Source organism: Plectropomus leopardus, chromosome 13, assembly GCF_026936395.1.
Source record: "Plectropomus leopardus strain MGB_pleo_1.0 chromosome 13, ASM2693639v1, whole genome shotgun sequence".
Taxonomy (NCBI): Eukaryota; Metazoa; Chordata; class Actinopteri; order Perciformes; family Serranidae; genus Plectropomus; species Plectropomus leopardus.
Window position 1 is genome coordinate 33,762,558 of NC_142188.1, and position 23,197 is coordinate 33,785,754.

Here is a 23,197-nt window from a genome sequence, read left to right on the forward strand (position 1 = left end):
CAGGATGCCACTACTGTGATGTCAACAAATGCACTTGGTGGGATAATGCTGCACACTGCTGGTTACGTTTAGGCAACAAAAGCACATGGCAACCAACACCAGGATGTTGACAAACACACAAGATGGTATGGATAATTAAGTTTAGGCAACAAAGTAACGAGTGGTCAAGTTTAGAGGAAGGAGGCACATAGTAAGGTGTAGAAAAAACATCACATTCCAATGGAAAGCAAACACAGCATCAAAGTCTGAGTGTGTCTGACCCATACACCTGCCCTCCTGCCTGCTCCTCCTGCTACGCCTTATATTTCATAATTTCCAGCCACATTACATGCGCACACAACAGGTTCTGTCTGACTATGTTCTCAAGTGCCGCCGCCGCCGTCACCCTTACGTTTACTGGGCAGACACAGCAGGTGCCGTCTGGCCATCCGCTGGCATATAATAACATTCCAACCGGTTCTGTCTGGCCGCAATATTTTTCACATGATAAAAAAGCTGATTTTTCATACCACACAGGGTTCTATGTTTGTTTGTTTGGGCTAAGTCCAGTGAAGAGCCTAGGTAGGTGGTACAATGTGGATTTGAATGATGTTGAGCAGGTTGTGCAATTTAGAAAAGATGTCGCTGAAGGACTGGATAGAATAGATGAGTCAGGGCTCCCAGGAAAGTTTAAGTTGTGGTGTTTGCAGTTTGGGTTATTTCCTAGGTTGATGTTGCCACTGTCATCACACATCTATGAAGTCCCAGTATCTGCTGTGGAGAGAATGGAAAAGTTGGTTAGCTCATATATTAGGAAGTGGTTAGGTGCTCTCAGGTGTCTAAGTAGTGTGGCATTGTATGGGAAAGGGATACTTCAGCTGCCAGTATCTATCTTAACAGAGGATCAGTATCTAGCTTAACAGAAGTGCACCAAGGTCAGGGCAGAGCTGTTGTTGGCCGGGAGATATGATGTAATAGTTAGGAGTGTGGTTCCAAATCCTTTCAAGGAGAGAAAATAGAACCCAAGTGTGGCAGTTCAGGACGCAGAGGCTGCTCTTAGGCATGCAGAGATAGTAGGTTATGTTCAATTTTGCCAGGGAGGCCTGGGGCTTCGGCCAGGCAAACTGGTGTGGAATACAGCAGGCCCCAAGTGTAGCAGGAAGAAGTGCTCTCCCATGGGTGAGTGTGCTGCGTTGCTCTCCCCTGCCTTATTAGCCAATCCGCACCTGAGGACACCTTATTTAGGGAGGTGGTGTCCATCTCGCCTTCCTCTTGCTGTTTGGCTCTGAGGCCCGCCCACTTCCAGGTCGCCTCACTTCCTCCTCTTCGCCATCGCCTGTGCAGGTAATGTAGCGGTTGCTGCCTGGTTTTGTTGTTGTTTGCGGTGGATTTTGCGGTTGTCACAGCTATGGTTTGTCTGTGTACAGACGTCCGATGGGCGGACGCTGCGTCTATGGGGCTGGCTCGCCCGTAATCTGCCATTCAACGCGCTATTGGTCAGCCACGTTTTGCCACTGCCGCTGGGAGACCTGAAGTGCTCCGACCCTCTCCAGTGTGTGTGCGTCATCGACGCTGCCTGATCGGTATGTGGGGCCCATGTTGCCCAGCCTCTCCGCCTCAGCATTAATTCTTTTAATATTAATCTAGTCTATTTGATATTTTCATTGTAGATGTTAACTGATGTGCGGTGTGACGCTGTTTGGAAGACCCGCTGCTGCTTTGCTGCATGTTTTGCTTAGTGTGCTGCTCGCATCACTCCTGTGCTGGCTTTATTCTGCTGGGCTTTGCTCGTGCTCGCTGTAGGCCTACGGCTTGGCCGGACGGGATGTTCTGTGCCCACCGACAGAACTTCTTCACCCCTATTTAGTTAGCTCCTTCTTTCTTTTGCCTCAGCCCCGATGCTGCATGCGTTGGTTTTGATTTCTTTATGATGTTGGGTTAATTTTTGTTGTTTTGGTTTTGTTTAATCAGATCTTATTTTCTTTTTAGTTTAGTAATTAATTACCTTTGATTGAATGTAGCTCTTTGTTGTTTGTTCTCTTAAATTGGGATTACTTTGTGATTTGTTTGGTCAAGGTGCCTGAGTTTTGTAAACTCCGGTAGCTGGACTTTCATCATTTGATTTATTTTGTGTATAATTGTTATTTCTAGTAAATCATTTGTTTTTCTTTTGCTTATTCACTTTTGTCATTTTGTTAATCATTAAATTGAGTTATTTTTGGCAGCTACAGTGACAATTTTGTAAGTAATTTGTAACCTTGGTTGCTGCCTATCCTTAAGCCTCATTTATTTATTTGGTTATTTTGTTTATTGGGCTGTTTTTGTTTGCTTTGCTTGATTGTTTTGAGTTATTCCTTTCGTTAATACTGTTTCCTGTTGTTTTTCAGGTGCTGGACGCTTACGGTGGCGGTCCCGGTGTCCTGGTGGTGGGGTTCCCCTTTTTTTTGTGTGTGTGTGTGCTGTGCGACCCCTCCTCATTTACTTGGTTTTGGTGTTTGAGTGAAACGAGCAAGTGGGGTGCTCTTCTCCCTGGGTTCCTTCACCTCCCCGTTCTCCTAGCCTCCCCCACTGGTAAGCTCCAGCCCTGATTTGTGCACTTTCTTCTGTTTAAGAGCCACGCACAGTCTCTTTTAATATATGTCGGTTTTATGAAAATTTCTAATAAAAAAATATAGATTTTTATAACTGGGACCACATCTCCTGCTCCTTCAGTAGAACAAACCTGAGTGCCTTGGTATTAGCTCCAATAAGGTAAAACAAAACTATTTCCTTGGGTGAAATTCCCAAGGTGGCGTTGTCTGGTTTGGTTGGTCATTCCCTAATACTCAAGCCTCCCACTCGTATGCTGATCGCCACACAAGGATAGAAAGCTGGTAGTGGAACAGGTACGTAGACAGGAGGAGACTGTAAGGGGTGCTAAGGCAGTGGCTCAGGCTAAGCCGGGTCAGTGGTTTACTTGGGAAAGTGTAGAGAGGAGGAAGCTTAGCTGGAGGGACCTGTGGAGTATGGAGGAGAGCCACATTAGATTCCTGATAGGGGCTATATACGATGTGTTGCCAACCCCCCAGAACTTGAAGCTCTGGGTAAATGGTGACCCATCATGCCCATTTTGTTCAGGTACTGCAACCTTAAGACATATTTAGTCAGGCTGCAAAATTAGTTTATCACAGGGCCGGTACACATGACGACATAATCAGGTGTTGAGAAGCTTAGCTGCAGATATTGACGGGAGAAGAAGGTGGGTGAATTCAGGAGGTTTTAAAAAAGAGAGTCTAGTTGTCCAGTTTGTGCGTTAGGGGGAGAAACATAGAGGCAGTAAGTTAGGGAGGAGGCAGGGATGTGGCCGCCTGGAAGGAGCTTGTGACTGGGAAATGCAGGTAGATTTAGGAGGAAAGCTTGTTATTCCCCAGGAAATAGTCTGTACTAATTTGAGGCCTGACATAGTGCTGTGGTTTGTGAGTCAAAGGATCATTTATTTCACTAAGCTAACAGTCCCTTGTGAAGACTCAGTGGAAGAAGCCTATGAAAAGAAGAAACTTATGTACACAGACTTAGAGGCAAAAGCTGAGCAAAAAAGATGGAAAGCTAGGGTTCGCCCAGTTGAAGTGGGATGTAGGTGATTTGTAGCAGGATCAGCTGTCTGGCTCCTGGGGGAACTGGGAGTGCCGGAACAGAGTTTGAGGAAGACAGTGAGGGAAATGAGATGAGGCAATTAAATTCAGTCAATGAATTTGGATTAGGATTAGGTATTTAGGTGTGGGAGTGGCCTGTTTGAGTTTCTTTGTGTGAGATCATGCTGCAAGTTTGTTTGTTGATTCTGCCAGTTCATTCTTATTTTCTTTAGCTTGGGCATTGTATTTGAGTTGTAATATATAGCAAGTGTGATGTATGTGCTAGTGAAGGTTGCATCGGCACTGTCACTACCTGGAGCTTGCATAAACAGAGCCTGGGTCTGTTGAAAGTGGCATTGCTATTTGGGCTGAGATAGCCATGTGGTAATATAGGTAAGGTAAGATAGTATGTGGCAGTTGCAACGGAAGGTGGTACCGATACTGTCACTACTTGGAGCTTGCATAAATGGAACCTGGGTCTGTTGAAGGTGGCAGTGCTTTTTGGGCTGCGATAGCCATGTAGTAATACAGGTAAGGTAATATAGTATGTGGTTATGTGGTAGCTTAGTCTTGTACCTGTGATAGCCATGTGGTAGCTTAGCCTTGTATCTGTGATAGCCATGTGGTAGCTTAGCCTTGTATCTGTGATAGCCATGTGATAGCTTAGTCTTGTATCTGTGATAGCCATGTGGTAGCCTAGCCTTGTATCTGGTACTATCAGCATTGTCACTACCTGGAGCTTGCATAAATGGAGCCTGGGTCTGTGGAAGATGGTAATGCTGTTTAGGCTGTGATAAGCCATTTAGTAAGAGAGGTAAGGTAAGCTGGTACACAGCAGTTACTAGGGAAGGTAGCATCGGCACTGACATTACCTGGAGGTTGCATAAACGGAGCTGTTTTGGCTGCGTAGGAGCAATGAGAGCTGGCACTAGGGACACCAGAGATCACTGCCTAGCCTCCTGGAGGTGTTTTGGGACTAACCAGGTGAAACACTGATAAAAGGAGGTTCCCACCTGATGACCCCAAAGACGTCTTAGCTATCACTGCTCACTGGCCTTTAAATTTAAGTCATATTAGCTGATTAGTGATCCTAGGTTCTTCGTTGAGTGCTTATCCTTTTCTGGAGCACAAGTTTCTTGTGTTTAATTAAACTTTTTCACATTGATGGCAGAAACAGTTGGCCCCAAGTCATAGAACTCTTTAGGGCCGACATATATATAATATATATATATATATATATATATATATATATATATATATATATATATATATATATATATATTTGGGCCTTTGCTTTTATTTGAAAGGACAGCATGTTAGGATGAAAGGGGGAGAGAGAGGGGATGACGTGCAGCAAATGATTACAAGCTGGAGGAAAACCTGTGGCTGCCGCATTAAGGACATTGCCTTTGTACATGGGATGCCTGATCTACCCACTGAGCTTCCAGGCACCCTGTACATCATAGTATTAACAGCAGATAAAACAAAAGAAAACAGGAGGGAAACATAAATTGCCACCACAGGGTTGTCATAGGAATCTTAAAATGTAATGTTATCGTGTTGTTAGGTGCCAGAATAGAAGGTAGAAGACAGATTTAAAAAACAAATGACTTTTGTCCTTGATTCTGCTACATCTTTGGAGTTGAAGGATGAATTGATTAAAATCAGCAGCTACTATGAAAATTCCACCTAGTTCATGCATTTTTTTGAACTTGCATCAGTCTTGTGTCTAAATGGCTCCCACAAGGTCAGTCCATTTAGTGCAACAGCTTGATCTCAGATGTTAGAGGTTTAATCATGTCTCTGTGAAGATGTGCGCAGAGCAGTCTCTGATCTCCCATTGCTGAGTGAGCCTCAATCGCATCAAATCCACTCCACTCTCCTACAACCTCACATTAGCCAGAGCATGGCTTAGTAGACGAACAGCTCTCGTTCCAAGTTGGGTCAGCCTCGTCTTTCTTTGTTCAGCGCTTTTGGTTTCGTTTCTCCCCTCTGGTCTGACTTGCCTCTCGGCACATGCCACCAGTGGGGATACTCTCATGGTCTGCTGTGTTCAGTCCAAAAACCACACTTTTTCCGATGTTGATAAGTGCTTCTCTATTGTAGAACAGTCATGCTTCAGCAGGTGTCATAAAAAAGAAAAATATAGCAATATAGCAAAAAAGTAGCAAGGATTTGAGGAGCTATTAGCTGCTGAATCTACATATGCTGCTGTCGTCATCGTCGTAATTGGAGAAACTAGCTAGGTTTAGGGTTAAGTTGTGTGCTAATGTTTGTTGTGACTGTCTGCACTACAGCAGAAAGACCTCTCTGAACATCAGCTCAGTTAACAGAATTAAAAACTGCAGAACTACCAGCAAAATTCCACAGTTATGGTCAGCACGGACAAAGATGCTGTGTATCCTCAAGCTGATATGCAGACAAAGCCCCACAGTGAGAGCACTGACTGGAACATGTTCAGGGAGGTAGCGACTTATAGCCAGCACAGGTGTTGAGGAATATACATACTCTGTGACTGGATACATAGAGAAATGCATTGAGGAAGTCGCCATAGTGAAGCACATTGCTACATGTGCCAAACACAAGCCGTGGCTGACAGCAGAGGTCTGTGGCCTGCTGAGATTATGTGAAGCTGCCCACAGGTTCCTAAGGTCAGTGAGGGCTGACCTTCTCAAGCCATCAAGAAGGCAAAATGCTAGTACGCACACAGAATGAAAAACCACTTCTGTGACACTAGGGACACTAGGCATGTGGCAGGGCATCCAAACCGTGACTGACTTTAAAAATACATCACAGGCCAATAACAGTGAAGTCCATCTTCCTGATGAACTCAACCACTCCTATGTATGCTTTGAAGCCCAGAACAACAAGCCGGGGCACAAGGCCCTCCCCCCTCCTGACGAAGCACTCTGTCTGGACACAGCTGACATGAGAAGAATCCTGTCCAGAGTTAACCCACAGAAAGCTGCAGGCCTGGACAAAATACCAAGATAATGTCAGCTAGTCAATGTCCTTTAACATCTTGCTGAGCCAGGCTGTAGTCCTACAAGCTTTAAAAGTACTGCCATCATCCCCATGCCAGAAAAGTCAAGTATGACGTGTCTTAATGACTACCACCCTGTGGCACTGACATCTATCACAATGAAGTGCTTCAAGTCTCTAGTCATGAGACACATCAAATCCCCCCTCACTCAGCCCCTTCAAAGTTTGCATAACCGCTCCACTGACAACACCATTTCTCATACCCTGCTCTCAGCCCTATCTCACTTGAATAATAAGGGCATCTATATCAAAATTCTGTTCATTGACTTAAGGTCAGCATTCAACACAGTCATTCCCGAATAGTTACTCTGCAAGGTCTCTACACCTTCCTCTGTAATTAGATCCTAGATTTCCTGACTGAATGACCACAGTAAGTTCGTAATGGGAGCACAACATCAGGTAGCATCATGCTGAGCACGGGTGCCCCCAAAGGATGCATGCTCAGTCTGCTACTGTTCATCTGCTCACCCATAACTGATCTCAAAATCCGGATCCAACAAAGTTTGCAGGTGACGCAACTGTAGTGGAGCTCATCAGCAACCATGACTAGACAGCCTACGGAAAGGAAGTGGTGCAACTAGTGACATTGTGCAACATTGAAATCAATTTTGATGTTACAGTTAAAAATTGTAAGGTTCTGGAATGCTGTTGACCTTGTTGATTATGATTCAGGCCATATCCACACAGAGACGAGTTTAGGTGTATCCACAAAAGTTTTATTGTATGGACGTTTCGTCCACATGGAACCAGCATTATGGGAGCCTGAATACGCAAATTTTTACGTTACACAAGTTTTATGTGCATGCTCCATGTCTTATTCTCTGTGTTTGGTGGATTTCTGAGGCTTCCACGGGCCTGGCATATATACTACAGCGTTTTCAGTGGTTCTGTGTGGACACACAAATTTTGTTGAGAGGATTCCATGTTTGGGAAAACTTTTTTAAAATGAAGAAATATATAGATTCTGTCTCTGTGTGGACATGGCCTTAATTTTAGAATGTTGTTAGGTCAAAAATCTTGGGGTTCTAGAATGTTACAGTTACATTTTTAGGGTTGTGGAATGTTCTTCTTGCAGGATTCTGATTTGATTGTAGTATGTTACACTTAGGGATGTTATGATATAACTGTAGAATGATGCAGTTCTAGAATGTCATGATGTGATTATAGGATTGGATCATTCTAGAATGTTATGATGTTTTTGTAGTATGATACATTTCTAGAATGCCATGTTGTCATTGTAGAATGATGCAGTTCTAGAATATTATGAAGTAATTGTAGAATGTTAACATATCTGTTGTTTGATTATTTTTACAATGTAAAACACTTTGCATACTTTAGTTATGGAAAGATGCTATATAAATTAAGTTTACTGGCGACAACCTATACAAATAACCAGAATGAAAGTACGCCCTAGGTTATGATTTGGCTCTTAAACATGCTGTTCAAAATCCATATGCTAATTGATAATTTTTCACTTTCTAATCTGTCTTATTATGTATAGCCTCCTAAATTCACCAATTAAAATTGAATACTGAGCATAAGTACATATAAAAACTGTAATCAAACCCTGAGAGACACAGAGCTTTGGTGGTCTGTATATTGTTCCTGATAACAATGGCAACTGGCAGTTCAAGATTATTGCATTATACTCAAAAGAGAGAAACACTCCAGGGTCAATGTCTCTGCCTTTTAGAGTTAAAGTAAATATTGCAGCTCTTCCTGCCTTTGTCCTACTTTCTCTATAGAAATGTGAGAACCCATCATCTTCAGAACAGGCTTGTTTAAGTGTTGCTGGTGCATCCACAGCACAGCACAGCACTCTAGCTTATTGTAAGCAATAAGGTCATGAGCTTTGTTGTGCTGAATATATCCATATGCGGATTAATAGTTATTTCAGTTGCAGAATTAATGACATTTTTATATGACAACAACCACTTGGCATTCAAAGGTCTGACTTTAGTGTTATGTGATTAAACCACTTATACAAATATTTTCCTTAGTCTTCAATCATCTTGCACACAATGTTTTCAGGATGATTGTAAATGGTCAAGTGTAATTTTCAACTATTCCACTAATTAAATTACAAATAAAAGAAATTTGTTCCACGATAATAACCAGCTTTCGATTCACAGCCCTTTATCCATCCTTCATACTGACAGCAATATATATAGGTGAAGGGTTTTGACCTTCATTCATTGCTCTTCTGCTGCTCAGACAGGGTACTGATACCTTTCTGTAATTCCCATCCCATGTAATAAATACTATTTAAAAAAAAAAAAGAGTTTTCACACTGGAATTAAAAGCTTTCTAGTTATAATTCTAAGTGCTAACAGGAACTGTTGAGCTGCTCACCATCCCAAAGTCAAGATGCTCAAACATCAGGGTGACCATATTAACGAGAGACACAGTGTAATCCTCCTGCTCTCAGTCGGCTGAGCTGTTCACTGTAATAATACTTTTTTTTTCTGTCCTTTGATTGCTAATCAAGACAATGTGGTAAGAATTGCTACATCTTTTCAACATGGAGTTTAACTCTGTTTTGATGTACAAAGTAATACAATTGAAAACATATTTGAAAATGTGATTAATTACAATCAACTGTTGAAATTCTGTGATTAATCACAATTTAAATATATATATATATATATATATATATATATATATATATATATGTGTGTGTGTGTGGTTTGACAGCCCATTATAAGAGAGTTAGGTGTCTAGAGCTTACAGTTCTACAGTGTCACAGTTCTAGAATGTTGTGATACTGTCTGGAATCTTATGTTATGATTTTAGAATGTAGTTCTGAATGTGAATTGGTTCAAAAATGTTAGGCATTATAAGCTTACAGTTCTAGAATATCAAAGTTCTGAAATGTTATGATGCAGTTGTAGAATTTTGTTAGCTCCAGAATCTTAGTTTTACAGTGTTAGGGTTATGCTGTTACTGTGAAATTTTACAGTTCTAGGATGTAACATTGTTATTGTAGGGTTATACAGTTGTAGAATGTTGTGATTTAAAAGCAGAATGTTAAAATTTTAGCATGTCAGCCATCTGGAATCATGTTTTTAGAATGTTCAGTTGCAAAGGCGTGTCGGTATTACAATTCTACTTCCTGCTTCGCTACAGTGCAGACGCTCTTCTTGCTTGCTCTCTGCTTAGTTTTTATTTTTCCTATTTTTTTTCCTTTTTGTCACAAACTACAACTACGTTCCCTACAACGATGAAATCATTTGGAGGATAACTTTTGACATTTTTGTATCGGGATTATCTACTTTTTCTTTAGAAGAAACTATGTATGTTGACACAGAGCCATGGCAAGGGATGGTTCGGACCAGTGGGAGCTGCAGTCAGATCCTGTGAGACAAGAATGTGTTGAATCCTGTAAAATCAAGAACAGGCACATCATGCCAGAACTGCTGGAAATATCTCCAGGAAATCGCTGTGCTACAGATTAGGATTTACTTGAAGCAGAAAGAGGACTTCATGAGACACTCCCAGTAACATCCAATGATAAGACAGCTAAGTCTACCTCAAATATTTTAAACCTAGATGACACAGTGTCTTTCCTGAAACTTGCTAGAATGGGACCTGAACAGACTGATATCACTGCTGCCTGGCATACACTTGGCGCTAAGCCAAAACAGAACAGAATCAGAAAAAACAAATGCTGGTATCACAGGAAGAATTACAGCATCGCCAGGCATACAGCTAAGAAACAAATATCAACCACTGTCTGAACTAACTGTGAATGAGCCTGAGAGCGATTTTAAGCAGGGAATTAAAAATGATCAGATTCACGAGGGGAAACGTGAAATTCGCTGTGGCATACAGAAGAAGAAGCACAAGGCACTCAAGGACAAAGGATCTGTGCCAGAGGTAAGGGCGAGAGATATCCTGCTTGTGGGAGACAGTGCTATCAGTGCTGTAAACAATGAGAGGAGTCCGTCACATAACTGGACTTCCCTCCCAGGAGCTGTCAGGATTAGGGTTAGGGTAGGTTATGATCTAATTCTAGAATGTTGGTTGCAGAGGGTGAGTGTTCTTGAATGTTACACTTTAAGAATTCTAGAGTTGTAGAATGTTATTGTGCTAGAATGTATCATGTAAATCCTTCTGAGGCAAACTGTGTTTTCTGATAATGGGCTTTATAAATAAAATTGAAATTGAATTTGTAGAATGTTGCAGTTTTAGAATGTTATCATGTAATTGTTGATTGATAAAGTTCGAGAATGTTATGATGCAATAATAGATTGATGCAGTTCTACCATGTCAGCATTCAGGGAATGTTATCTTGAAATTTTTAGAATTTTCTTTCAGAATGTTACAGTTTTCCGATATTAGGGTTCGAGAATGTTTTGATGTAATTATAAAATAATACAGTTCTAGAATGTCATAATGAAATTGTAGAATGATGCAGTTCTAGAAAGTGATGATGTTATTATAGAATGACACTATTTTAGACTATTACGAATCTAGAATGTTGTAGTTCTCTATTTTAATGATACAATTGTAAAATGCTTTTAGTTCCAGGATGTTGGGGTCCTAGAACGTAGTTGATGTAAGGGCTTGAGAATGGTAAGGTTCTTGAATTTATAGTCCTTATCTATTATGATTCAATTGTATAATGTTGTTAGGTCTAGAATATTTGTGCTCTAGAATACATTTGTAGGGTTCTGGAATGTTATTGTTCTAGAGTGCTATGATGGGAATGTTACACTTACAGAATGTTGTCATGATATAATTGTAGAATGATGCAGTGCTAGATGATGCAATTATACAATGTTACAGTTCTAACTGTCTAACACTAACACTGTCAGTGTTCTGGAATGTAATGATATATATGTGTGTGTGTGTGTGTGTGTGTGTGTGTGTGTGTGTGTGTTAAGGTATAAATGTTTGATGGTAAGGACTGTGCACACCACGAACAATAACTATAAGAAAAAAAAGTTTTACAATTCTTTCTATCTCACGCGGGTGGCAAAGTCCACACTACATCTATAACAACAACCAAAGTGGTGAACGATATTGTTTGGATCACTGCTGGAGCGATTTTATGAACAATAGAAAAACTAACTGCTAATCAGTATCTGTCTTATTTAGACATCACATCCATGGATCCCAACATCTAATTTGGACCAAAAATAAATGTTTTTGTCATGGTTCCTGCATTCTCCTCCTTCCCTTCACTGCCAGTACTTTTCCATTCACCTCACTCTGACCTGCTCTTTCTGCTGGCCACGCCCACTGCTGCAGTCTGCTCTCCCCCACAGCTGCAGCTCATCATCAATCAGTCCAGTACTTAAGACACTCGCACACATTCATTCACTGCCAGATTGTTCCTCTGCCATGCATGACTTTCCAGCGTTCCTTTGCCAGATTACCTGTTGCCGACTCAGCCTGTTCCCGACCAACCCTCCGTGCCTGCTACCCGGTGTACCTACCTGCCTTCTGTCCCTGACCACGTGCTTCGCTTCGGCGTTCTGCAATCCTGACGGCTCCACTGGCAAAGACCTCCCGCAATTACCCATTTATCCTTCAGCCTGCTCCTCGACGGTACCGCTTGCATTCTCGGGACTGTTTCCTCGGCTACGGATCCTCTGCCTGTCCCCCGACCATGACCCAGCTGCTATCCCCCGACAACGCTGCTGCCCCCGTGTTGTCGGCTTCGAGCTTCTGGGTTTCCCTGCTCCAGCCACGGTTGGTTCCAGCTTCGTGTCTTCATCTCGTTGGATTCCCAGAGACATTGTTGGGGTAATTCACCCGAAGAACGGACTGAACATTTGTGAGCTGAACTTTATTCGTGTTGGTTATAATAAAAGTTATTACCAACTGACTTTGAGTGTTAGCGTACTGCATCTGGGTTCATACACACCCCGTTTCAGTACAATCTGGCCTACAATGGACCCAGCAGACCCTAGCACTCTGCAGTCTCGCCTAGCCCGTGTTGAAGGAATGCTCCAGCAACACGAGGCTCAGCTTTCCTCCAACGCGGCTGAGGCTCGCCATTCCGCCTCGGCGTTGGAGCGAGCTTTGACTCTGCTGGCTAACCAGGTTCAACAGATGGCCACCACGTTGACTCAACAACACGCTGTTCCTGGTTCGAGTCCCATGCGGCGGCTCCCAACTTCAGGGCGCCACCTCCCTGTTCCGCACCAACCCCCGGTGGGATAATTTGAACGCCACGCTGGAGATCCAGAGGGCTGCAATCCGCTTTTTGACGAACTGCTCCATCCTGTTCGCTCTTCAGCCACGCACATTATTCGCCACTGAGGAGCCAAAGTAGCCTTCGCTATCAACCATCTCACTGGCGAAAGCACGATTATGGGGAACAGCGGAATGGGGAGAGGTACACCAGCCTGCGTTTCATTTCAAGCCTTCATGATGAACTGCGGAAAGTGTTTGGTCCGTCCTGGGTCCTGACGCCTCCGAGAGTCTACTGAGTCAACGCGCCAAGGAAGTCGGACGGTCGCCGATTTCGCCATCGCATTTTGGGACTCAGGCCCGGCAGAGTAACTGGAACTCGGCCGCCCAGTGCGATGCCTTCCTCAACGGGCTAGCACCATACATCAAAGACGAACTGGTCTCTTTTGAGCTCCCTCATTCCCTCGATGGTCTCATCGAATTGACCACAAGATTGGACAGGCGGATTCAGGCGAGGAGGAAGGAGCAGCGTCTGGAGGAGGTTCCCACCGGTTCCCAGGTCACCAGCCGGCATCACCACCCCGGCAACGCCCAAGCGGACTCGAGTCTGAGGGGACGGAGCCAATGCAGGTTAGTCGCATTCAGATTATCTGCTGAGGAGCGTGAGAGACGGCGTCGGGGGAGACTCTGCCTGTACTGTGGACAGGCTGGACATTTCGTTTCCGGTTGTCCAGTAAAAGGGGGGGCTCAGCAGTAGAGAGGGGCATACTGCTGAGCCGATCACAGAACTCTGCTTTCCAGTCTCGCCCCTTGTTACATCGTGCAGCTTCGGTTGGGTGAAAAGACTCACACCCTGGCCACGTTTATTGACTCTGGTGCCGACGTGAACCTGATCGACGAGGAACTGGCTTTCAGCTGGGACTAACCCTGGTCTCCCTGTCACGCCCTGTTCAAGCGCCCTGGATGGTCATCTTCTGGGTACCGTGACCCATCAGACTACTCCGCCTCCATGCTCCTGTCCGGGTACACATCACGAGACCATTCACCCATTCCGTCCTGAGGTCCCCAGATCTGCCGTTGATCCTCGGATACCCCTGGCTGCGTCGTCACAATCCCCACATTGACTGGTCCACCGGTTCGATTGTGGCATGGAGTCCGTCATGTCAGCAAACCTGTCTTCAGTGGAGGGAGTCTTCTAAGGGGATTTCCCGTTCCTGCACCGCCTCCAGATCTCTCAGGGTACCCACGGAGTACCACAACCACGGAGAGGTGTTTGACAAGGCCAGGGCCACCTCCCTGCCGCCCCCACCGGCTCCTGATTGTGCCATCGACCTTCTTCCTGGAGCGGCCCCTCCGAAGGGTCGGCTCTACTCTCTCTCCGCACCAGAGAGAGAGGCCATGGACACCTACATCAGAGACTCCTTGGCTAGCGGTCTCATCCGACCGTCCTCATCTCCTGCCGGGGCCGGGTTCTTCTTTGTGGGGAAGAAGGACGGTTCCACCGCCTGCATTGACTATAGGGGTTGAACGAGATCACTGTTAAGAATCGTTACCCCCTCCTCTCATAGCATCAGCATTCGAGGTTACTGCAAGGGGCGCACCATCTTCACGCAACTTGATCTACGTAACGCCTACCACTTGGTTCGCATCCGTGAGGGGGATGAGTGGAAGACGGCCTTCAATATTTACTGACACTATGAGTATTTGGTGATGCCTTCGGGCTCACTCAATGTGCTCCGCAGTCTTCCAGGCCCTGATTAATGACGTCCTCAGAGACTATCTTAACAAGTTTGTGTTTGTCTATCTGGACGACATTCTGATATTTTCTGCTCCAGACAAGAACACGGCCCATCATGTGCAGACTGTTTGCAGCGCCTCCTCAAGAACTCCCTGTAAAGCAGAAATGTGACTTCCATGCATCCTCTGTCTCCTTCCTCGGCTATATCATCAGTCACAACAGTATGGAGATGGATCCTGCTAAGGTCTCCGCCCGTTACCTCATGGCCTGTTCCCGATTCCCGTAAGCAGCTGCAACGCTTCCTCGGATTCGCCAATTTCTACAGAAGATTCATCCGGGGGTACAGCACGGTGGCAGCCCCCCTCACGGCGCTTACCTCTTCCAAGGTTCGGTTCCGCTGGTCTTCTGAAGCTGACAACGCCTTCGAACACCTCAAGGGGCGCTTCAGCTCTGCTCCCATTCTCCCTCATCCCCGATCCTGATGGACAGTCGTGGTGGAGGTCGGCGCCTCGGATGTGGGGGTGGGAGCAGTGCTTTCACGACGCTCGGGGAAGGATGGGAAGCTGCATCCTTGCGCTTTCTTCTCCCGGCGCCTGTCTCGTGAGCGCAACTATGACATCGGTAACCGTGAGCTCCTGGCGGTTAAGTTGGGCGCTGGAGGAGTGGCGACACTGGCTGGAGGGTGCCAGGGTTCCATTCCTCGTGTGGACTGATCATAAGAATCTGGAGTACATCCGAACTGCAAAGAGACTCAATTCTGCATGGGCCGCTGGGCCCTCTTCGCCAACTTCTCGCTCACCCTCTCATACCGCCTAGGGTCCCGTAACATCAAGCCTGACGCCCTGTCCCGCCAGTTCCTGGAGGAGGAGGAGAGTCTCTCCCTGACCGCATCCTTCCTGCCTCCCAACTCCTGGGATCCCTCACATGGGAGATCGAGGAACGTATCCTGTCGGCCCTGGAACAACAGCCGGGTCCCAGTTCATGTCCCCAGAACCGTCCCTGAGGGGTTCAGATCAGAGGTGCTACAGTGGGCTCATTCTTCTCGCCTCACCTGTCATCCTGGGATCACCCGCACTAGAGAGGTCCTGCAACGACGGTTCTGGTGGCCCACATTGGTTACTGACACCAAAGACTTTGTGAACTCCTGTCCGGGTCTGTAATCAATGTAGACCTCTCTGCCAGGCTCCAGCCGTCATCTGCATCCACTTCCTGTTCCTCATCGCCCATGGTCCCACATCGCTCTGGATTTCGCCACTGTCTGCCACTGTCAGGAGGCAACACCACAATCCTGACAGTGGTGGATCGGTTCAGCAAGATGGGCGCATCTGGTGCCTTGCCCAAGCTCCCTCTGCCAAAGAGACTGCAGGGGTTGCTCCTCCAGCATGTGATCAGACTGCACGGCATCCCTTCTGATGTGGTCTCCGATCGGGGGCCCCAGTTCGCCTCAGCCTTCTGGAAGGAGTTCTGCCGACTTTTGGGGGCATCCGCCAGCCTGTCCTCCGGGTACCATCCCCAATCCAATGGACAGACAGAACGGATGAACCAGGAGATGGAGACGGCGCTACGCTGCATGGCCTCATCTCACCCCGCCTCCTGGTCTTCGCAGCTCTTGTGGGTGGAATTTGCCCACAACACCCTTCAGAGCTCTGCCACTGGCCTCTCCCCCTTCCAGTGTGCTTATGGGTACCAGCCTCCTCTGTTTCCCGCCCAAGAGAGGGAGACGGTTTACCCCTCGGTGGAGGACTTTATCCGTCGCTGCCGCCAGACTTGGAACCGAGCCAGGGCCACGCTGTTCTGGCCACAGGTCGCTACACCTCGGCGTGCCAATCGGCGCCGCTCCCAGGCTCCCCCCTACCGGGTGGGTCAACGGGTTTGGTTGGCCACCAGGGACCTTCCGCTGAGGGTGGATTCCCGCAAGCTGGCTCCCAAGTTCATCGGCCCGTTTCCCATTGAGAGGGTCATCAACCCCGTGGCTGTCCGTTTGACGCTGCCTCGTGCCATGAGAATTCACCCCTCGTTCCCACGTCTCCAAGATCAAGCCGGTCCGGGAGAGTCCTCTGCAGCCTGCCTCTCAGCCGCCTCCTCCTCCTCGGATCATTGATGGGGCCCCGGCTTACACGGTCCGTCGGCTCCTTCGTTCCAGGCGCCGCGGCAGAGGCCTCCAGTACCTTGTCGATTGGGAGGGGTACGGTCTGGAGGAGCGGTCCTGGGTCCCGGCTCGGCAGGTTCTGGACCGCCAGCTCATCGTGGATTTCCATCGGCTCCATCCGGACCAGCCGTCCCGCGCAGTTCCTGGCCGTGGGTCTTCCGTTCCTGCCCGTTCTCCGTCTCCTGCCCCTGGACCTTCTGGGTTGGGGTCCTCCTCCGGGGGTTCCTTGCCGCCGCCGGTGGGGAATCCTCCTTCTGATGACGGCGACGACGACGACTACGACGACGTCGACGAGATGGTTTCTGCGGGTCCGAGGAGTTCTGACCTCCTTCCGGGCCCCCTCCGCCCTCCCGGCTTCTGTGACTTTGGGTTTGGGACGTCATGGGCCGTCCCTTGGGGGGGGGGTTCTGTCATGGTTCCTGCATTCTCCTCCTTCCCTTCACTGCCAGTACTTTTCCATTCACCTCACTCTGACCTGCTCTTTCTGCTGGCCACGCCCACTGCTGCAGTCTGCTCTCCCCCACAGCTGCAGCTCATCATCAATCAGTCCAGTACTTAAGACACTCGCACACATTCATTCACTGCCAGATTGTTCCTCTGCCATGCATGACTTTCCAGCGTTCCTTTGCCAGATTACCTGTTGCCGACTCAGCCTGTTCCCGACCAACCCTCCGTGCCTGCTACCCGGTGTACCTACCTGCCTTCTGTCCCTGACCACGTGCTTCGCTTCGGCGTTCTGCAATCCTGACGGCTCCACTGGCAAAGACCTCCCCGCTCGACCATCCTTCAGCCTGCTCCTCGACGGTACCGTTGCATTCTCGGACTGTTTCCTCGGCTACGGATCCTCTGCCTGTCCCCGACCACGACCCAGCGTTATCCCCGACAACGCTGCCCCACGTGTCGGCTTCCCGAGCTACATTGGTTTCTGCTCTCCAGCCACGGTTGGTTCCAGCTTGTCTTCATCTCGTTGGATTCCCAGAGACATTGTTGGGGTAATTCACCCGAAGAACGGACTGAACATTTGTGAGCTGAACTTTATTCGTGTTGGTTATAATAAAAGTTATTACCAACTGACTTTGAGTGTTAGCGTACTGCATCTGGGTTCATACACACCCCGTTTCATGTTTTTATATTGAAACAGATGTAAAAAGTTGTGGACTATTTTACTCTTCTATTTTCTTTTTGTTTGTATTCCTTTATCCATCAAAAACTGATTAGTCTCCCTGACTATACAATTAGATAATATAATATTCATTCTTCCACCTCTTGTAGCTAGTCTTGTTTTTTTTCCCTTCTCACCCTGTACAGCCTGCCCTTTTGTTTGTTTGCAATGATACTCTCACCACAAATATCATTAATGATTCTTAAACTTACAATATCTCCACACAGCTGCTTTCCTACAATATCATTTACATCCTCCCCATGCATATCTACAGTCTCTCTGTTCAAATTTCTGTATGTTAATAACCTACCCACTCAATAGTAATCCAGAGCATTTATTCCTCTTGTGGCACAAGGCAAGCAGAAACAGGACAGCACTCTGCTGTCATACCAGTCCGTATTTACCATAAAGCAGCTCCTCCTCATGTCTCACCAGAGTCCTCTGTTCTTTCAAACATACATATAGAAACAGAGTCACCTGCTTAAATAGCACTGTCCAGGATTTAGCCATGTTTTGGTGAATCAAAGGACATTACAGTGCCTGTACAGTGCTGTACGGCATTTGTCCAGTTTATTATCCAATGCCTGTTAAATGGCTAGCAAGATGCTAGCACTTTGAGTGGTCAAAATGACTAGTAAAATGCTATACAAGTGCAGGTCTATTTACCAGGTCTGTTTAGTTCGTCTGGTGCTTACCCTCGCTATCTTTTCCTCAATGTTTACTGATGTTGACATTTCAAAACCTTGAACTAGCCAGCAATAGGGGAGTTAGCAGGAGGAGAATTTATAAATCGGTGAGTTGATTTCCTCTTCCTGATAAGTCAGTCACAGCCACACAGCACCACCGTCTAATGCCACCCTCAAAAATAATCACCAAAGCTCACAAAATAGTTATATGGGCATACATTTAGTCTAAATTTAGCAGAGGTAAGAGAAAGGTGACTGGAAATTATGCACATACATGATATAGCCACAAATGGCAATCCCACTGGTTTAAATCACTCCTTATTTAACAGGAAGTTACAAAGCTGTCCCCAATTAAAGCCACTAACAGCAAGTGGGTTTCAGGCTTTACAAAGCTGAGAAAATTCACTTCAGCTGGTTTCATTCTGTCCAAAAATAGTGAGACCAAGCACACACTTGTATCATCATTACTTCAATTTTATCAGCATTTCAATAATTGCATACTCAAAGTACCGCCTTCTGTTCAGATGTGAATGAAAATTGGTGTGAGGGTTTTTGGCAACTCCTTGGGTTGAGCTCAAAATGCTTTGGCACGCTCATTCCCCAACATGTATTGAATGGACAAGGTCTATGATAATTGGACAAATCAATAATGAGTTATGGCTGCTAAGCTCTGCCATTTGCAAAGGTTTTCAATTTATGTTGGCCATGTTTTTTGACTTATCTGGCTTTTTTATTGCACAAAAGTGTATCTCAGTCCCACAAGGCTGTTAGCAAATTTGGTTTTGTTGGGGTCAAAATGAAGAAAAGTCTATTAATCTAACAGTTTTTCAAATTAAAAAAAAAAAAATCCATAACGCTTTTCAGAGAGCACATTGAGCAGGGCATGTGTGCCAGAATTCCAAGTAAACTGAAATTACAGTATGAGGGGCATATGCCCTCCAAAATCTCATTCTTGAGCAGTAGTAATAGCAACAGCATATGATTTTGGCATATTCATTGGAAACCGCACATCATATCCAAATATTTGGCCATAAGTTTCATGTCTCTAGCTCATTACAGTTTACTAAAAATGCATAAAAGAGTAGCATACCAAAAACAAAATAATAGCCGCAATATAGCCGCAAGCTGTAATAGCGGGTTCAGCTCTTTTAAGCCTTAAAAGAAAGATGGCTCAATTCCACAGAAACAAAGCTGCTGGCTGCAGTGACCGAGTCTGGGGCTTTTAAAAGCTATGCAAAGACATTTCGGCAAATCTAAGTCTGTCGGGAAGGGTGAGACCGATCTCTTACTTATCCCACCATTACAATGCCTGCATCATTTCAACCACAGCACAATAAAAGTCCTGCCATTGTTATTACTATTATAGTAGATCATGCTAATTGTGCCACATTCGCCAATTAATATTGCACTTCAGATCTTAGTTACTTCTTGGCCCCAGAGCATGTGCACTAAATCTGGTGAAAATCTGTCCACTGGGATTTTAGGTGTACATTTTAGGTAAACACATACATTGTTGCAGTTGTGGCGCTATGAGTTGGACAAAAAAACTATTTGGTAGGTTTTTGACCAATATTTCAACATTGAACAACATCTATCAAGATGTATGATGACTAAAAAATTTGTTAATGAGCTATGGCAAATTAACTGCTAAACCCTGCCATTTGCTAAGTGTTTTGATTAATCTATAATCATGTGTTTCAAGTAATCATTCATCTCTATAGTAGAAATGTATCTCTCAGTCCCACAAAGCCCATTTAGGGCTTGACACTCAATAATAAACCAGCACAATGTCCATAAACCAGTGTAAACACAATAGGGTTCTATCACTTTAGGGCGTGAACCCTAAATGATCCGCAAGCGGCAATTTTTGGTTTAAGCACATTTTTTGGCCAACAGAAGGGAGCAGCTCAATTGTCAAAATCAAAGTGGCAAGCAACAGTGAGCGAGATTTGGGCTTCACAAGTTGAGCAAAATCTTGTCAGCTGGTTTAATTTTGTTTAAAGCAGGAGAGAGATGTATCACATTTATTTTAATGCTACAATGTATGCAGCATTCTGTAACTGCCCACTCAAAGGCCCACCATTTCGTCCCTATTTGCAGATATTAATGAAACTTGGTGTGCATGTTTAGGACTAAATGCAGGATGTCTCTGCTGAGATTAATCGGGATTGCTTTCACCCAACTACAGTTATGGCCTTTTTCCCACCAAGCTCAGCCCTTTACAATATTTGGCGTTGATTGTGAAGTTGTGCAAGGTTATTAAAAAGAGGTTTGATTATTTCACAGTCATTTTTTAATCACATTTAGAGCTATTACTGTTAAATATAAATGTTAATTGTTATATCTAAATGTTATATGTTAAGTCTAAATGTTAAATGTTATATGAAACCCTTTAATGTTACATCTAATGTTACATCTAAATGTCATGATTCTAATGTCAGCCCAGAAGGGGTAAGCTTTGTTAGGTTATGCAAAAAAACAAGACAAATGTGCTTTAGTATGAAGTCTTTTTTTCACTAGCTACATAAACCTAACATAGCATACCCTTACTGGTCTGACGTTAGTTACTGTAGTTTAACGTGCATGCTAAACAAACCAAATACAGTCTACCAACCTGTATATGCAACGCCTGTTAGAAAAGAAATTTACTGAGTGCTGTGATGTCTCTGTGGTAGATCCCATCACTAATGCTGAATTTGCAGAAAGTCTACAGTCAAAACAGTCGTACCAATATGCTCTGCTAATCCGCTAATACATACCTGCAGGAAACAACAAGTGACTGATCATTTGTATCAATACATTAAGCTCTTATTTTGATAAGTACCTTGACATTTTGATTTAGTATTTAGATATAACATTTAACATTTACATATAATATTTAACATTAATATGTAACATAACATTTAGATATAACATTTAACATTTAGATTTAAGATATAATACTTAGATTCAATGTTTAACATTTACATATAGTATTTAACATTTACATTTAACAATAAATATTTATATTTTACAATTAACATTTAGATATAACATTTATATATAAAATTTAACATTTAGATTTAACATGTAACATTTAGATATAACAGTTAGTTCTTAAATACATCTCGCGATACACCTGAGCACATCATCAATGATGTAACCTGGGGTTATTGGGTGTTTTGGGTCTTTCAACATCAGACACCCTCGCCCAGGTGACCCTGCCACAGTTGATCAGACTGGGGCTTGTGGTCAGGTGGCATTCACTGTCCCCATGGATCTCCTCTCCGGATCCAGAGCCATCTCAAGGCTTTCTCAGCTGCTTAGGTGGTGTTCTTTATACAGTAGCTCTGCTTTTGTTCTCTTCCTTACATGCACCTCCCCCAAGCGGTCCTCCCAAGGCACGGTCAGCTCCATGATGATGATGTTCTTGGAGTTTTCTGAGACCAGGCAGATATCTGGCCTCAGAGTGGTGCCAACAATGTGCTGGGGGAATCTCAGTTGTTTCTACAGGTCCACCGAGAGCTTCCAGTCCTGGGTTGTAGCCAGGATCCTTGCTGCCACCTTCTTCTGTCCTGCCTGTGGCTGCTCCTCTGCCTTGACAAAAGCAATTGCACGGGTGGTCTTGTGCACTCGCTGCAGCTGCTGATTCACCTGAGGATGGCTTCTGCACCTGGTTATGGCACCAGGTGTATCGGCCTGGGCCGAGTGCTTTTGGGTAGGAGCTCAGAATGTGCTCCAATGTTCCTCTTGCTAAGCACAGTGGGCAGTTCGGGGTTTCCACATTTCCCCAGGTAAAGAGGTTTGCTGGGCTAGGCAGGACATTGTACACTGCCTGAGTCAGGAGGGTAATGCAGTGTGGATCAACCTGCCGTAGATCTGTCCAGGTGACTTTGTGGTCCATGACCTACAACTGGCAAGTCCAAGTTTGCTTCCTCAAACCAGTTGCTCTACTTGACCGACCTTCCTCCACAGCTGCCCTCACCTCCTCCTGGATCTGCCTCCACTTCTCCTTACCCTTGCACTCTTTGTGCCAAAGTATGGGGAACATTTCCCAAAACTGCTCTGCTATGCGCCACCACACCCAGGAGATCTCTGTAGCACAGTCGTGACTCTGCCTCCATTACATAACCCTGAGCACTCCACAGGAGATCTGGGACTGCGCACATCTTCACAGAGACATGGTTAACACCTGACATCCTGGATCAAGCTGTTGCACTGGAGGGATTGACCTTGTGGGGGCCATTTGGACAAGGGACTCCAATGCAAATTCAAAAAATGAACTGCAGGACTTGAATGATGCCATCAGCAGCAACGTCACCAAGCTACCGGATGGAATCTTCATAGTAGCTTTCGATTTTAATTAACTCAACCTTCAACTCCAACTCAAGATGTAGTAGATACAAGGACAAATGAAATTTTGTTTTTTAAACTTTATTTAAAAGATGACCAATAAATCGACCTTCTACCCTTCTACCTTCTACCATACTGCCACTCCTGCCAGGGCCACCTTTGGGTCACTTTCTGTATTCTGTAGATTCTGTACATCAGCACCTCTCTTGTCCATGTAACCTTACACTCCTCTTCCAGAGACTTCAGGGCCAACCGGAGCTTTGTGTTCTTCCTGTAGAGGGCGATGAGGCTTCTGGGCAACCCCAACCATCTCCCGAGACAGCTGCAGTGGTGATTGGGACCTCGTAGAACAAAGTA

At 45.2% G+C, this 23,197-nt stretch overlaps 1 long non-coding RNA gene and 1 pseudogene across 1 annotated transcript; one reads left to right on the top strand and one right to left on the bottom strand.

Moving 5' to 3' along the window:
• Positions 1-1,262: 1,262 nt before the first annotated feature.
• Positions 1,263-1,939, top strand: LOC121954294 (uncharacterized). Its single transcript, XR_006106561.2, has 3 exons — positions 1,263-1,323; positions 1,407-1,562; positions 1,650-1,939. It is a non-coding gene; the product is annotated as an uncharacterized LOC121954294 (long non-coding RNA).
• A 19,863-nt stretch (positions 1,940-21,802) lies between these two features.
• On the bottom strand, positions 21,803-22,656 carry LOC148187755 (uncharacterized; annotated as a pseudogene).
• Positions 22,657-23,197: the final 541 nt, after the last annotated feature.